This window comes from Nicotiana tabacum, chromosome 1 (assembly GCF_000715075.1).
Source record: "Nicotiana tabacum cultivar K326 chromosome 1, ASM71507v2, whole genome shotgun sequence".
Lineage (NCBI taxonomy): Eukaryota > Viridiplantae > Streptophyta > Magnoliopsida > Solanales > Solanaceae > Nicotiana > Nicotiana tabacum.
Genome location: NC_134080.1, coordinates 115,128,172 through 115,144,904, shown reverse-complemented (window position 1 = coordinate 115,144,904; position 16,733 = coordinate 115,128,172).

Below are 16,733 nucleotides of genomic sequence, written 5' to 3'. Positions count from 1 at the left end.
CTAACATGGTTGAGCTAACTTTGAACCCTAACATGGAGAAATTAACTTTGAACCCTAACATGGAGAAATTACCTTTGAACCCTAACATGGTTGAACAAATAATATATAACTTTGAACCTTAACATGGAGAAATTAAACAAAATCATTGTATTTCGAAAAAAACAAAGAAAGGAGAGAGAAACCTACCTTGGGAATGGAGGTCGCCGGCGGTGGAGCTGCTGCCATCGGTGGTTGTCGGTGGCGTGGGTAGCGTCGCTGCTGCTGGGAGTCGGAGGGGTGGGTTTGAGTGTGAGAGAGAAAAGAGAGATTTTGGGGATTTTTTTGAAAGAATGGGAGGGGAAACCCGGTTTTGACACTGGAATTAAAAATAGCGACCAACGTTGGTCGCTAAATAAGTTTGACTTTTTGACCAAAATAGCGACCGAAGTTGGTCGCTATTTTTGACCGTTTGACCAAAATAGCGACCAAAGTTGGTCGCTATTTCTAAAAAAAATTAAATTACTTTTAATTCAATTTAAAATTATGTACATATGTAGTATAAATTTAGGATTTTAATTCAATTTAAGCTATATATATATATATATACATTTTAATTTATTGTTAATATATATACATGCATATGAGTAGGTTATAAGTCGATGAATCAATTTACAAGTGTATCAATACCTAAAAGAACCCGTCCCTGTGTTCCGAGCGCTTCATGTTCTTATATATATATATATATATATAGACACACACGCACGCTTCGTTGTACTGCTTAACTGCATATATAGCATGTTAGAGTATATTTTAGTCTATTCATCCTTTGTATTACAAAAGTGTTAACGTGTTACATTTATATTATTTAGATAAGTATTAGTGCATTAGCTAATATTATATCGAATATAGCTTATATATATATATAAGCTATATATATATATATATATATATATGCATATGAGTGAGTTATAAGTCGCTCTCTCTCTCTCTCTCTCTCTCTCTCTCTCTCTCTCTCTCTCTCTCTCTCTCTCTCTCTCTCTCTCTCTATATATATATATATATATATATATATATATATATATATATATATATATATATATATATATATATATAGAGAGAGAGAGAGAGAGAGAGAGAGAGAGCTTATATACTATATACTATATTATACTATATATATCGAATATACCTTGATGTATAATAAACTATACTATATATATAGTATAGTGTATTATATAATACACTTAGTATATATATACTATACTATACTATGCACTAAGTATTAGTGCATTAGCTAATATTATATCGAATATAGCTTTTATATATATATTTATGTATGCATATGAGTGAGTTATAAGTCGATAAATCAATTTACAAGTGTATCAATACCTAAAAGAACTCGTCCCTGTGTTCCGAGCGCTTCATGTTCTTATATATATATATATATATATATATATATATATATATAGAGAGAGAGAGAGAGAGAGCTTATATACTATATACTATATTATACTATATATATCGAATATACCTTGATGTATAATAAACTATACTATATATATAGTATAGTGTATTATATAATACACTTAGTATATATATACTATACTATACTATGCACTAAGTATTAGTGCATTAGCTAATATTATATCGAATATAGTTTATATATATACATATATTAATTGATATAAGTATATAGTATATAAGCTCTCTCTCTCTCTCTCTCTCTCTATATATATATATATATATATACACATTCATTCTTTGTATTACAAAAGTGTTAACATGTTACATTTATATTATTTAGATAGTAAATACAAAAGTGATTTTTAATTTTGACCATTGTTGCCCTGAAAAGAGATCAACTTTGGTCGCTAAATATACATAAATTTAAATTTGGTCGCTAAATTTAAATCATATTTATTTATATTTTATATAATATTTAAAATAATAATATAATTGTTAAACGTTAGAACTGGGTCCCAGATTAGCAACCAAAGTTGGTCTCTATTTTTTTAAGCGACCAACTTTGGTCGCTAAATTTGAATTATATTTTTTTATATTTTATAATTTTTTAAATAAAAATATAATTATTAAAATTTTATAACTGGGTCCCATTTTTGGTGACCAAAGTTGGTCTCTATCTGCTTACCCCTTAATTGGCGACCAACTTTGGTCGCTAATTTTAAATTATATTTTATAATTTTTTTAAATAATATTATAATTATTATAATTTTATAAGTGGGTCCCCCTGTAGCGGCCAACGTTAGTCGCTAATCTCAGTATACCTTTGACCAAGCAAGTCTGACCAGTCCGGTCAATATTTTGACGAAATTAGCGACCAAGTAGCGACCAACTTTGGTCGCTTTTCTTTGACAGACCAACTTTGGTCGCTAAAGTTTGGTCGCTTTTTTCCGGAATTCTAGTAGTGTTACCTGTAAAACGGTACAATTGAATTTGTAACGTGATTTATAGAGACGTAAATTAAATTGATCCAAGAATATAAAGTAACAATGAACAAAAATAAATTAATTAAGAATACTTGAAGAAAATACAAGTCTAGATATGAATTGAGCTTCTCTAGTAGCAAGAACAATATCTAGAACAAAGTAATAATGTTAAGAGAGTAAGAGAATAAGTTTAGCGTCATTTCATATAAGTATTTTGTATCCTTACAATGAGTACAAATTACTCAATTTATAGCTAGATTAGTGGAGCATGATCCCCAAATCAAGTTCCTCTTTAATGTGAATAAATGTCTCTCTTTATAGTTCCATAGCAGTTGAGTTTACTAAGATTCGTTGTAACAGCTGCTTGTCACGCCCCGGCCTCGGGGAGTGGGACCAGTGCTCAACCGAGATGTCCCAGTTAAGCAAGCCTACTTAATTCCTACTACCTGACCTTGCCCATAAATGATTTAAGAATAAATGACAAGAGATAGACAAGGAGAGGATAAAAGGATACAACATCATATTTTATTACTTAAAGGAGCTTCATTGATAACTACCAAAAGATTACAACTAGAAGCTAATGAGCAAAATAGCATTTTCGAGTTTCCATCAAACTAACATAACCCACAGTATGTCTCGGAGCCTCTAAGTAAACAAGAGAGTAATGTGAAATTTAGCGGTGACAAGTGTTACAACCCATATCCACATGTGTTAGTTCATGCCATATATTAGTTAACATAAATCCAAGAAGGAATTATCTTTGAGATGATAAGAAGTCAATCCTATTGGTCTTAAGTGATACAAGAGTGTATAAGGGTGATTAACCAGTATTAGAAGTTAAACGAATCAAGGATGTTGTAACTCATATTTTCAGGTAATCTAGCGGTGCTTAATACACTCAAGAGGTCATTTATTAAGTTATTTTAATCATATAAAATCCGTATCATAAGTCTTGAAGTCAAACGAGTTATGAAACAAAAGTCGACAAAAGTTGTCGCAACTTAGGTTCATAATTTTACTTAAACATTAGGTCAAATATTTCTAATCTTTTCTCATAATGTACAAGGAATTACGGGGTGATCTACCAACCAAATTAAATATCTATGAGTCTAGTTTCCAACACATTAAACCGTTCATCGATACGATCTCATAGTAGAGAGATATTCACATTTACGCGAGACTGCGTCAAGCACCTCTCTATGGGGCCCACTAAGTCGGTTTAAGATATTTGGACCTATATAGGATGCCTCCAACCCGTTTTAAGTCATTTCTTTTCACTATTTTCAGACCTTAGAACCCTAGGAACATCCTCTCAAGGTTCTCTCAAGATTCAAGACCCAAAAAAGGGCAAACAACACAAATCAAGTGTCGGGAATTCCGTGGCGCTAGTAAGTCTCTTGTTCTTCTTGTTGTTGCTCATTTTTGTGTCGTTTCAGCTCGTGTGGGAGGTTGTTTTAAAGGGTTTATGTTCTGTAAATACTCCCTCATGTTCTTAATATCAATCCTAGGTGATTTCAAGCCTTCTAAAGTGATTCTAGTGCCGAAAAACACTAATTGATCGCTAGTTTCGCTTTTTTGTTGTTGTGGCAGAATTGGAGGGATATTTCATGGAAATTTAAGGTCAATTTGGAGTTGTTCTTTCTGTATAAAGGTAAGTAACCTCTTACTCTATATGTATTTAAGATTATCCAAGTTGCGGCTAAGCCATTGAAGCTAGAACTTGTGAGATATATATCGAAAGGCTTGGTAGTAATGTTATTGTTTTATGGACTGTTTTGCGTTGTTGTTGGGCTGCGTATTTTACTACTATCTTGTGGTGTTTTGGAGGAGGAAGGGTGTGGATAAACACCATATATATGTAGGGTTATGGGCTGATAGTTATCCGTAACATTTCCAAGTTGTTTGACACGACTACGGTGGTCGTCGTATGTATGGAGTGATAAGGCTGTGTGTGGACTATTTTGAGATGCTCAATATGTTTATTATTGATGTTGTTTGGGCTATTTGGTGACTGTTTTTAATGGTGTGAGGTCATATATATAGGGGAGGTGCTGTCCGTTTCATCGTAAAATAGGTTGTGGTCGATACATAATAGTTATGACGCTTAAATGATAACGATAGTATCGTTTCTCTTATTGTAGACTAAGGAGTTTTGACAATTGCATAGCTTGAGATTGGGGCAGTATATACAAGGTATGTGAGGCTATCCCTTTCCTTATTTTGCACGACTCCGATTGTACATAATGTAATGAACGAGCTTCCAAGATACTCTACTCTTAGAAGCTAGCAGTACTTACATTGTTTTCCCTCTTATGGAACGATTGATGTTAATGTTACTTCTCTTATTCTTATGTTATCAATGTTGTTCGTACTTCCTAAATCTTATAAGGTTCATAGTGAAGAGTTAGTCCTAATAACGTGTATAGAGGATACCGACCTTACGTCACTCCGAAAGGTTTAGAATGTGATTCCATGAGTCGAGCATGCATTATATATATGTATCTATTTTACTCTACCGAGCCACGCTATAGTTGGCCGGGTACGGCACCTATTGTGCAACCACTGATCAGTTGGGTTTTATCGAGCTCCACGTGGCCGGGTACGATTCTACCGAGCCTATTATGGCCGGGTACGATATGATGATGATGATGCCCACAGAGGCGAATGCTTTAAAGGTTTATGTATTTATACATATGTATCATGCATTTCATGTAAGTAGCCCTCAAAGGTACTAAGATGTTACAGGTTGTATATTCTCTATCCTTGCTTACATTACTGATCGTATTTATGGTTCCTTGCCTTACATACTCAGTACTTTATTCGTACTGACGTCCTTTTATTTGTGGACGCTGCATGTCGTGCTGCAGGTCCTGATAGACAGGCAGGTGCAGCTCCCCCACCACAGTAGACTGTCCAGTTCAGCGGTGATTGGCGAGATCCCTTCTCCGGACTTGCCTTGGTCTTGGTATGCAATTTTTGTTATAGACATTATGGGTATGTTGGGGCCCTGTTCCGGCTATGTTGCAACACTTATGTTCTTTTAGAGGCTCATAGACAGGTGTCGGCTCATGTATAGTTTGGTATGCCTTGTCGGCTAGTTTTTGTTGTATAGTCTTTCATAGTAGCGTGGTAGCTCATACCTTATACGTAGTTTCTTGATTGTCTGGTCATCCCCTGCTATGTATGTTTATGCCATCATATTTTATTGCTGGTTGTCCATGATCTAGGTCTACCATTTATATTGATCTCGTCATCCTTAAAAGATAATAATGAAGGTTAGATGAAATGTACGTTGGTGCTCGGCAAGTGTGGTCGGGTGCTAGTCATGGCCCTTCAGTTTGGGTCGTGACAACAAGGCACCGGTTATACCTTAAAATATAATGTACAAGTATCAAAATGACACAAGGCCTTGATGTGAAGTATGACTCACCAAATCATCTGAAAAGAGGGTATGTTGCTATCAATGATCAATGCCGCCTACTGAGGAACCACTTCTATCTATTAAAAATGCAGCGCTTCCAGCAAAGGGGACGTTAGTACATATGGAATAGTATTAGTATTTAAAGCTAAATATTCTCTCATGGAACGGAGCGCCAACATAAAAGGAGAGAAATATGGAAGCAGTAAGAAAATTAATAATATCTAAATGCCAAGTTAAATAATGTAAACCTTCAAGCATTAATATTTTAAGTTGGGAGATCCTTAGTACCGACACACTACCATGCACATAACATGGAGTCCGATCTCCGCCCGATCGGCAAGGCCATCTCACCCCAATGTATGCAGGTTGACATACAAACACAATACCACCATGCGCGCTGCTTGGTGTCCGATCTCTACCCGATCGACTAGGCTGTTGTTGTACCTTATTTGCACTAGTCAAAACAACATTCAACTTGTGGTTTCTCTGTTGTTGATGAAAGAGAGTTGCCACCTAATATTTAAAAGTATACCGAGGTACCTATTTAATTACTAAAGTCTTTATTCTTTATTAGTCTGCTAACCGGTGAGATTATGGGTAAGAGTTCTTGTTCTTCTAAGGGGAAGATGTTAGGCACCCCTTAAAATCTACCTGAGGTAGCTCCATAGGACTTAGTCTAAATTTGGGACTAATTATTTATACTATGCCTTAACTAGTGTTCAAAGAGTGCAGCTTACCATATATTAGGGCATAACATCCATAAGGGAAGAGTATTATTTAAAGAAGATGGATTTAAAGAAAAGCCTTTAGGAAATTGATGTTAGCATATATAAATATTAAAAGGACTTTGGAAAATGAAGCATTTGTCATGAAAGTGTTCAAAAGAAGCTAAGTTAATGCACTTGTTTTCTAAAGCATAGAAGTTCATATTACCTTAATGTGGTCAAAGTATTATAGAAATGATCCTAAGATGTACCTTGGTTTTTAATAGAAAACTGTTTGAAAGCATTTGTTTTAGGGCAGAAGTACCTTAATCTTACAGTTGATTCCCTTTTTAGAAGATTTAATCCCGCCACTCAGTTCTGGTTTTCCTTTTGAAAGAGGGACTGCCACCTTCGTTAAGCCTTTGGGCTTTAAAAATCTTGAAGGAAAAGGTTAGCATGGCATAATGAATTAATAACAAACTCGCGATTAGTGGTTATAGAATTAATTGCTAACTAATGCCTCTTTTAATCCTAGATTTTTTAAGGCTTGACTAAATTATTTTATATGAGTTAAAGGATAAAACAAAGCATTCAATCCAATATACAATTGTCATATACATGAGATATAAAACAATAGAAAACATAGCAAAGAATAACGACATAGTGCAACTTAAGAATAACAAAAACAGTAAATAAAGAAGCGAAGGGAAAGCAGTGACTCTGGGAGGTTTGGGCCTCGAAGAAGCAGGCCCAACAGTAATAGGAATGAGCAACACGAGCGACAGCTAACTCTAAACCTTCTGAGACATAACAAGGCTGGACTTAGGCCTGAGTTCTTAAAGTACTCAGCAGACCAAATCATTGTACATGTTCATAAAAAAACGAGAAAGACATTTGAATAACAGTACTATATACATATCCATATGAAATTTGTATGCAAATAATAAAAGTAAAGATCGCTGGCAGTATTTAAATACTAAGGAAAATCATACTAGTATGGAAGTTATGCACAGTAAACGCTCCAAATTGAACACCTTTCGTTGTCATTAAGAACCAAACCCAAAGAGAGTAATAAATTTCAACGAATTAAAGGCTAAGGAGATAATTATACTCAAGGTCGATGCCCCTTTGAATCTCCCGATACTTCAAATTTTTCAAGGGTCTCAAGGACTAGGGCAATGTTTGTGCCGGGGAGAGCAGCTCAACCTAGAGTTAAACTCTACTCCCAAATACCTTTAACTACTAACGACTAATTCTTCCCTATAGGTTTGAATACCAATGAGGTCCTTTCACTGCAAACCAACCACTATGACATTTCCTACCACAGAAGCATACTTTTGCCTAGCAGAATAACACAGGAAAAATACATAGAAACAATCCCTATAATTCAGTATTAAGTGAGTTGAGGCACATATTGAACGGGTTTAAAGCTAGACTTCTAAGCACATATAACAACAGGAATACTTATGCTATTGTTGTTAAAAAAATAGACAACACGAGTCATGCATCTCATAGACAGGTAAGGCACATAGTTTAGAATTATAACAACTTTGGGATACAGATGCTAATGCCTCACATTGATCACAGATTAGTTTGACACCAGACACTATCATGAGCATACACCTAGGTTAATAACATTACTTGAATCTCTTAGGATCCTTTGTACAGATTCAGATAATGACACAATCAAGTTATTGCATTCAACTAGTAACAGTAAAAGGTTTCCCCTGTACCAGACTCAATCCAGAATGACAAGGGAAAGAAAGAACTGAGTACAATTTTAAGACAATGTTCAAAATATGAAGTCATGAAGGATGAACAAAGGTTCATACCAAACTCCCACTCATATAAAAATTTCAATCCAGATTATGACCTCACAAGACAAGATGAGTCCCAAACATTGCAGAATTAGGCTATCAGTATCATTAGGAGTTAAGAATAAGGGAAACATCATACTTGAACAAATTTAAATCAGCAATACAAGGATAGATTGAATACTAGATATGGTGGAGTTGTATTCAAATTACAGAAGACAGTTGGCATTCAACCACAACAGGTACAATTACTCACTACCTCATAAGAGAGAGATTGATCATAATAAGTATCATTGATGTGCACAGAAGTTCATCCTAGTAGGACCGCTTTTCAGTTGACAATTAAACGTGAATGTAAAGCATTCATAGTGAGAATTCAAAGGATACTCAAGGGCTAACAAGCATTTATGAAAGCATTTTGAATACTCAGATTTCACAAGCCATAGCCAAGCGAGGCAAGGTTATCCTATACACCTTCATGTATATCCTGACTGGAATCATTTAATAGCAAACCCAAGTGTAGAATGACATCATTCAAGAGAGAAGGCCATGATAAGCATGAAGAATACAACAACACCCTCAGTATTAGAATAGTAGAACTCGAAAGAATACCACATGATGAGCATGAAAATTACAACAGAACATTAGAGTAAAGTTTGAAGTCTAGGTAGATGTGAGAAATCATCAAGGCAGGTTAAGCAACTTAAACACATAGACTGTTCAATGCAAAAATTGATGTCATTAAAGTCACACTACTACTTAATATAACACTGGATAAATACAATAGCTTATCATAGATCATCAACAAGTCATGATGAACCAAGAATAAACAATTACAGACTGAATAAATATTATAAACTAAGCAGTTAATCAGGAAAATAATAGCACTTTCATGATTTTTCAAATGAAGTAATTGAGAGAGAGAGAGAGAGAGAGGATGGAGGTGTACTGACCTCCTCTTGAGCATCAAACCAAAAAAAGACTCTTGTTTAGCCATGTAGAATCAAGAACTCATCTCGACTAGTGTAATACTCAGAATCAGAAAGAAACTAAAAGCAAATTAGAACCCTAGCTTAAGTTACTACTCATGACTAAAATCGAGATCTTTCTAAGTAATTTTGTGATAGCTTTTTGTATCTATTGGGTGTGTTAGCTTTGTAAGTTGCAGATGTTAGATTTTGTTAGGTGAGAACATTAAAGCCCCTATTTATAATGCCATTAATGGATTAGGGTTTCCGGAAATTCAAATTCAGTAGTGGAAGATGACGACTACTAGATGATGCAAGCATAAGCGAGGGAGCATCAGAGAGACAGAGGTAAAATTGGTGTGGAAATTTACTTGAGAGAGGAGAAATGAGAGACCACCAGTCAGGACCCTAATACCTAGAGGTCATTGCATTGACCTCTGGGTGTCGAGTATCAATGTTGAAGCCAAATAGCGTCCTAGGCTTGCTTCGATTTGAAAAGACGGAGGAAGAAATCTACTGAATGGAAGTTTCACCTTTTTGGCCTGACTTATTCGATTAGCACTTTTGAAATCGAATGGTGAAAGTGGAAAGAGTGACAAGATCTGATGTAGATGAGAAAAACAAAAGACCATGCATGCCACAGATTTGAAAGATCAACGGCGATTTGAGGTCTCATTTTTGGGGGTTAGGGTTTGGATTTGGAGGATTTAATCTTTTGAATATGAAATAGGAAAAGCTCAATGAGAATCATGGCGAGGGAAGGCAAAGGAGATGAATCTCTGATGAATTTGTGACCTTGCATGAATTTGTGCAAGGTATGGTAATTGATTTGGCTTGTGGGGTTGAGAGAAAATAGAAAGGATGTGGAAAGAGAGGAGGTTGTGCAGGGGGAAATGATTTTAGGGTTTTGGGATATTTGGGGTTGTCTCTAAGGTTAAAGATAGGAGATAGGATCTGGGCCGTTGGATCTGGTGATCAACATCCCTTATAATTCGGGCATTAAAGAATTAAAATGTGATAAAGTGGCGGCCGTTGGATTGTTGGATTTGGACTACTGAGATTAAGTCTAGTGGAGTACTAAAATTAAAGGGAAAATGGGGATAGAATGTGGGCTTTTGATCTAAGGGATGGACGATTTAGATTGACTATGTTCTTCGGTGAGTGATATGGAAAGGCGATGTGACAAGTTCTAATTGGTTCAATGAGAGTAACATGGATTGCCAAGATGGAAAGAGATGAGGTGTTTGGACTGGGTGTTTTTCTGGATTGGGCTTGTCATTTGGACCTAAATAAATTTAAAACATGGCCATCTTGTGTTTCATTAGAGATTTGCAATTGGAGTCTTTTTGCCTTTTAACCCCTTTAGAATCAATTTAATTAAATTTAATAATTTCTAATAAAATATAGTAAAAATTATAATCATCAAATATACTAATAATCATTATAATTGATTATTTATAAAATGTTGTGTTTTTCAAATTAAAACACTAATTTTGGAATTACCAACATAGTAGTCGAACTTAGAATTTTGAGAATTAATTCGTAAATTAGTTATAAAGCCTCTATAGTGTATTTTGAAAATATTTTAATAGTAGTATATTTTGTAATTACATAACACCATTGCTAGGTTATTAATTTTAAAGGTAATACTTTAATGAAATAGGTATTTATTGATTGAAAATATTTTTAACACATTCATTGTAAATATTTAAGCATAAATAAATTAATTTTAAAAAGGGAGGATCAAAATTGGCCGTCAACAACTGCTTCTTTTGACCGGAGACGATGAAAGAGTTTTCGGGCAAAGAAATTGAATTAAAGCCAGAGGATTTGATCTCACGATAATTGAATTTTGCGGCTTGACTAGAAGGATTTGAAGATTTGGAGTTTGACTAGTCATTTTGTGTCTGAACTTGGCTCCTTGGCCTGGTAATGAGTTTGTTGTTCCTTATAGCATTATAGTTTGGCTGCTGCTTAGAAAGAGTTCCACGTTGCGATATTTGTTCCTGCGAAAATGAAATATACACATACCCATATGTTGCAATGCGAAATATATTATGATGTGATGTAAATGATGCAGGAATGATGATGCATGGTTGCCGATGAGACAATATTCGGGATCGGGATGATGGGATACTTGAACTTGACTCGATGTGTTAGTCGGCTTGTGTACCGTTCCGCAGTAGTCAGAGCATTGAAAAGTGTCTCCGCTTGTTGGGAGAGCTTGACATGTAGAGTGCATCTCTGCATGTCGGGAGAGATTGACATTTAGAGTGCATCTCCGCTTGTTGGGAGAGCTTTGCACTAAGAAAATGTCTCCGATTGTTGCGAGAGCTTATTTGTAGAGTGCGTCTCTGCTTGTTGGGAGAGCTTTGCACTAAAATGTAAAATAATCTCCGCTAGGGGGTGATTAACTTAAACCGTAACAATACCTGAAGATATATGAGAAAAACGTCAAAACATTCAAGGTAATAGTAAATGAAACAAAAGCATGCCCAAGAGATACTCTTAATTGTGAAGCTAAGTTGCGGCCATCGATTGACAGAACATTATTGATGTGCGATTGTCTATTCTGGCCTCTATTACAGTGAAGTGGCAATGCGGATTGTTCTGTTGGCGGAATGAACAGTTAGCTATATACAAGGCTTCGATTGGCGAAGCCAACATTTGATTTATGCAGGGCGCTCCGATCGATTGAGCTGACGGTTTGCTACATACAGGACTTCAATTGGTGAAGGTACCGGCTCGTTTTATATAGTGTGCTCTGATTGGTTGAGCAGGCAATTTGCTATATACAGGGATTCAATCGGTGAAGCTAGCAGTTCGTTTCGTACAAAGTGCTCCGATTAATTGAGCAGATGATTTACTATGTACAGTATGCCTGTTCCGCATCAGCGGTCTGACTCCTAGGTACCTGCAGAAGATTCAAGGGTTAGCTTTGGTTGTATCAGAAAAATTCAAGTAATGGAGTAAATAGAGATAATCATGGGAAAAATGTGGTCTCAACGTTTCCTTGCTTCCAATTGATCCTGCACTCAAAGAAAAATTCTTAGTGGGAGCGGGGAAGTTGGTTTGTGTTGGCCATAATGTTGGTTTGCCCCGGCCTTTGATATGGTTATGTCGTGAAGTTTGGTAGGTGGAACAAATTACTATATTTTAGAAAACCAATTTTGAAAAGCTTTGTTTTAAGACAAGTGTTGTCGTTCCAGGTGATGACATGCTACGAATAGTTCTCCACACACGACCATTTTCTCTTGAAAACTCTGTCCCGTTGAAGTTGATCCTTCGCAATGCTTGACAACGTGGCTGCTTGTCGTTGCGACTGCATCCTAATTCAAGCTAATGCATTACAAAGGTTTTTTCCTAAGGTTATGACAGAACCCTTTCAGGTTGACTAGTATCCAATACGGAATCAGGTCAGAACGTAGTCGTGGATGATAATAAAATATGAAGATGATGGCCGATCCTGACTCAGGCAGCCTACATATCCAAATGGAATCAGGTCAAGATGTAGTTCAATTACAATAGATGCAAAATGATGGGCTTAAAAATGAAATGAAATGAAATGGCCAAGTCTGACTCAGACTATCTACATATCCAAATGGAATCAGGCCAGAACGTAGTTCAATTACAAAAGATGGATGAATTCGATGAGAATTGCCTACATATTTCTTTTTGAGGGAAGTCAAGTCAGCGTAGTTCCAGAGTAACATACAAAAATGATGTTTGGATTTTCTATTAAAAAAGAAAAGAGGGAGAGAAACCAAACCCTCTGTACCCTGCGTGGGTTACCTACGTATCCCTCCATGAGAAGTTAGGTTGCACTTAGTTCTGGTACAGCAAAAACCTAACTCTATTTGTCTTTAAACATAGTATTTCTGGATTGCGTCTGAGTTGATGGGCTTTATGTTGATTCTTCTTTCCATTTCTGCCAGGATTATAGCTCTACCGAAAAATACTCGGTGAACCATGTAAGGACCTTGCCAAATTGGAGCGAACTTTCCTTTTGCTTCCTCTTGGTGGGGAAAGATTTTCTTTCGGACCAACTGCCCCAGTGTGAACTCTTCACCCTCTTGTTAAATGCACTGGCCATCCTATTCTAATATAGCTGACCATGGCATACCACATCCATTCCCTTCTTGTTGAAGAGTATAAATGATGATCTGATAGGTCATTTATAGTTTTACCCTTAATTTCTGTGTTCGGAGAGCTCGACTAGCTCTGTTTAACCTTCCTCAATTTGTGTGCACACTTTGTGTCTTTTACTGGAAGGGTTTTATGAGAAAAATAGATGAAAATATGAAGTCGTGCCTTAAAACTCATTTGAGTTGATTGCGGTCAATGTTTTATGTAAACGGACCCGGATAAGTATTTTGACGGTCCTTGTGGGTCCGTATCATGATTTTGGACTTGGGAATATGATTAGAATTAAATTCGGAAGTCCCTAACTTGATTTAATGTAATTTGTTAAAACCAAAAGTTTACAAGTTTAAAGAATTCCTAAGTTTGACTGTGGGTTAACTTTGTTGCTACCATGTTCGGATTTCGGTTCCGAGACTTGATATAGGTTCATTTCAGTATTTATGACTTGTCTGCAAAATTTGGTGCAAAACAGAGTTAATTTGATATGATTCGGACATCTGGTTGTAAAATTTCATATTCTTGAGTTTCTTTGAAAATCTCAATTGTTTAGGTGTCCGATTCGTGGTTCTAGGTGTTATTTTGATGTTTTGATTGCGCGAGCGAGTTCGTATGATGTTATTATACTTTTGGGCATGTTTGTTTTGGAGCCCGAGGGGTTCGGGTGAGTTTCGGATAGGATACGGATGATTTTGAACTTAGAAAAATTTCGGGTTTTTGTGCCACTGCTGTATCTAGTGTATTCTTCTTCGCGATCGCGAAGATACTCCCACGATTGTGAAGAGTAATTTGAGTTGGGGGAGGTTTTTCTCTATGCGAACTCGAGGCTGTGTACGCGAACGCAAAGCTGTGCTGGCATCACCCTTCATGAACGCGACAAACACTACATGAACGCGAAGAGTAAGGGTCTTGGGAGGGGGATCTGGGGTTTTCTCTACACGAACGCGAGCCAAGGTTCACGAATGAGATGGCTAGGGGGTCAGACCATCGCAAACGCATGCATCCCCTGGCCGCTGCTGCTTTGCGATTGCGTCAAGTGTTTCGCGAACTCGATAAACACTTGACGCCTAGACTGTAAAATATCTCAAACACGGGATTTCACCATCTTTTCACTAGAGCTCGACCTAGGGGCGATTTGGAAGAGAAATTTCATCACCCTTTCATAGGTTAGTATGCTTTAATTTATTTTTTTCCATTTCCATCAACACCCATTAATTTCTAACGTTAATCTATGTTCTTTCACTGTAGAAAATTAGGGATTTGGGAAGAATTGGTTGATTTTTGTAAAATTGAGATTTAGACCTCAAATTGAGGTCGGATTTTGAAACTAATTACATAATTGGGCTCGAGGGTGAATGGGTAATTGGGTTTTGGACTGAATCTCGGGTTTTGACCAAGGGGCCCGGGGTTGACTTTTGTTGACTTTTTGGAAAAAGTGTAACGATCTTAACTTTATATGTTGTAATTGATTTTCCTAGCAGTATTTGATGTTATTGAATCGATTTTAATTAGATTCGATTGGTTTGGAGGCCTAATTTAAAGGAAAAGCCTCAGTTGAGCTTTGATTTGCTTGCGGAGCGAGGTAAGTGTTGGGTCTAACCTTGATTTGGTGGAATTAGGAACCCTTGAGCTATGTGCTATGTGAACTTCATGTATAGCGGCATATATAGGAGGTGACGAGTGTATATATGTCGTCAAATACTTGTTTCCATGCTTTCCCGTATTACATTAATTATTTTATTCCATGTCTTAACTGTTACATGCTTTAATTTCTTCCTATACTTTAACTTGATACTTGTCACTTATTTCTCGCATATTAAAATATTCGTTTCTCCCATGCTTCCATGATTAATTGCTACTTGTTTTAAATGTCTTACTTGTACACTTTAATTGTCATATATTTGAGTTGCCTTGTTATTTTGGACTAAGTGTAGCATTCCTTGACTTGATATGGAGCTCCTTGTTGCTTTGCTTTCATATTCTTTAGTCGTAGAAATTCTTGTGAATTGAGTTGTTGAATTTGATCACATTTAATGATATTGTTTATGGATCGGGTTGAACGCCGCAACAGGTGAAATAAGGGAGGATTGATATTGACATGGTGGGATGGGGTTACATGCCATAACAGATTTTATTCATGTTATTGATATGGTAAAATAAGGGAGGATTGATATTAATATGGTGGGATCGAGTTGCGTGCCGCAACAGATTTTATATGTTATTCTTGTTATTGATATGGTGAAATAAGGGAGGATTATGTTTGTACAATGGGATCGGGTTGGGCGCCGCAATGGATTGTGTGTTTGTATTCTTTGTTGTATTATGTTAGCTTTCAGTGCTTTCAACGAGATTCTGAGTACTGGTGTTTCTGACTTTACTGATTTCAAGGATTGAGTTTATTTTCATAAGATTAACTGCCTTACATTCTTGCGTTTCTTTTATGTATTATTATTATACTGCGTACATGTTATTGTAAGTGACCTGCATTAGCCTCGTCACTACTTCGTCGAGTGTAGGCTCGACACTTACAGAGTACATGGGGTCGGTTGTACTCATACTACACTCTTCACTTCTTGTGTAGACTTTGAAATCGGTCCTAGCGGCGGTCGGTAGATTGCTCGGATTGATTGCCGGATTGGAGACTTGAGGTACACATGCTCGGTGTTCACAGCCCTAATGTCCCCTTCTACCTTATCCTAGCTATTTATTTCATTTCAGTCAGTCTTGCTTTCATTCAGACCATTATCTGTATTATTTTAGTAGCTCGTGCACTTGTGACACCAGTTCTAGGATTGTATCTATATATTGCAGTTATTTTGGTTTTTCTCACTTTATTTCAGTTCTATTTCAGTTTATTCAGTTTAATTGGTATCGGTTAATTTGATTTGTTAAAAAAGGCTAAAAACTATTCTAACATTAGCTTTCCTAGCAAGTGATATGTTAGGCGCCATCACAACCCCGAGGGTGGGGATTTCGGATCGTGACAATGAGTTGCTCCTATCTGACCCGTATCCACCCTACATCGCCCAACTTGGCCTCTTGAATGACCCTTAAAGATGGTATCTCCACCTCCACGAGTATTATGGCTTCAGTGTCGTATACTAATATTTACTGCGTTACCCTAGTGGATGTTCTCATGGTAGTCCGATAACCCAGTAAGGGGAAAGATAGTTTCTCGTGCCATTGCCTATGATTGTTTGCTATCTTTCACATAATCCTCTTGATATTCTTGTTGGCTACCTCGACTGACCCATTTATTTGTG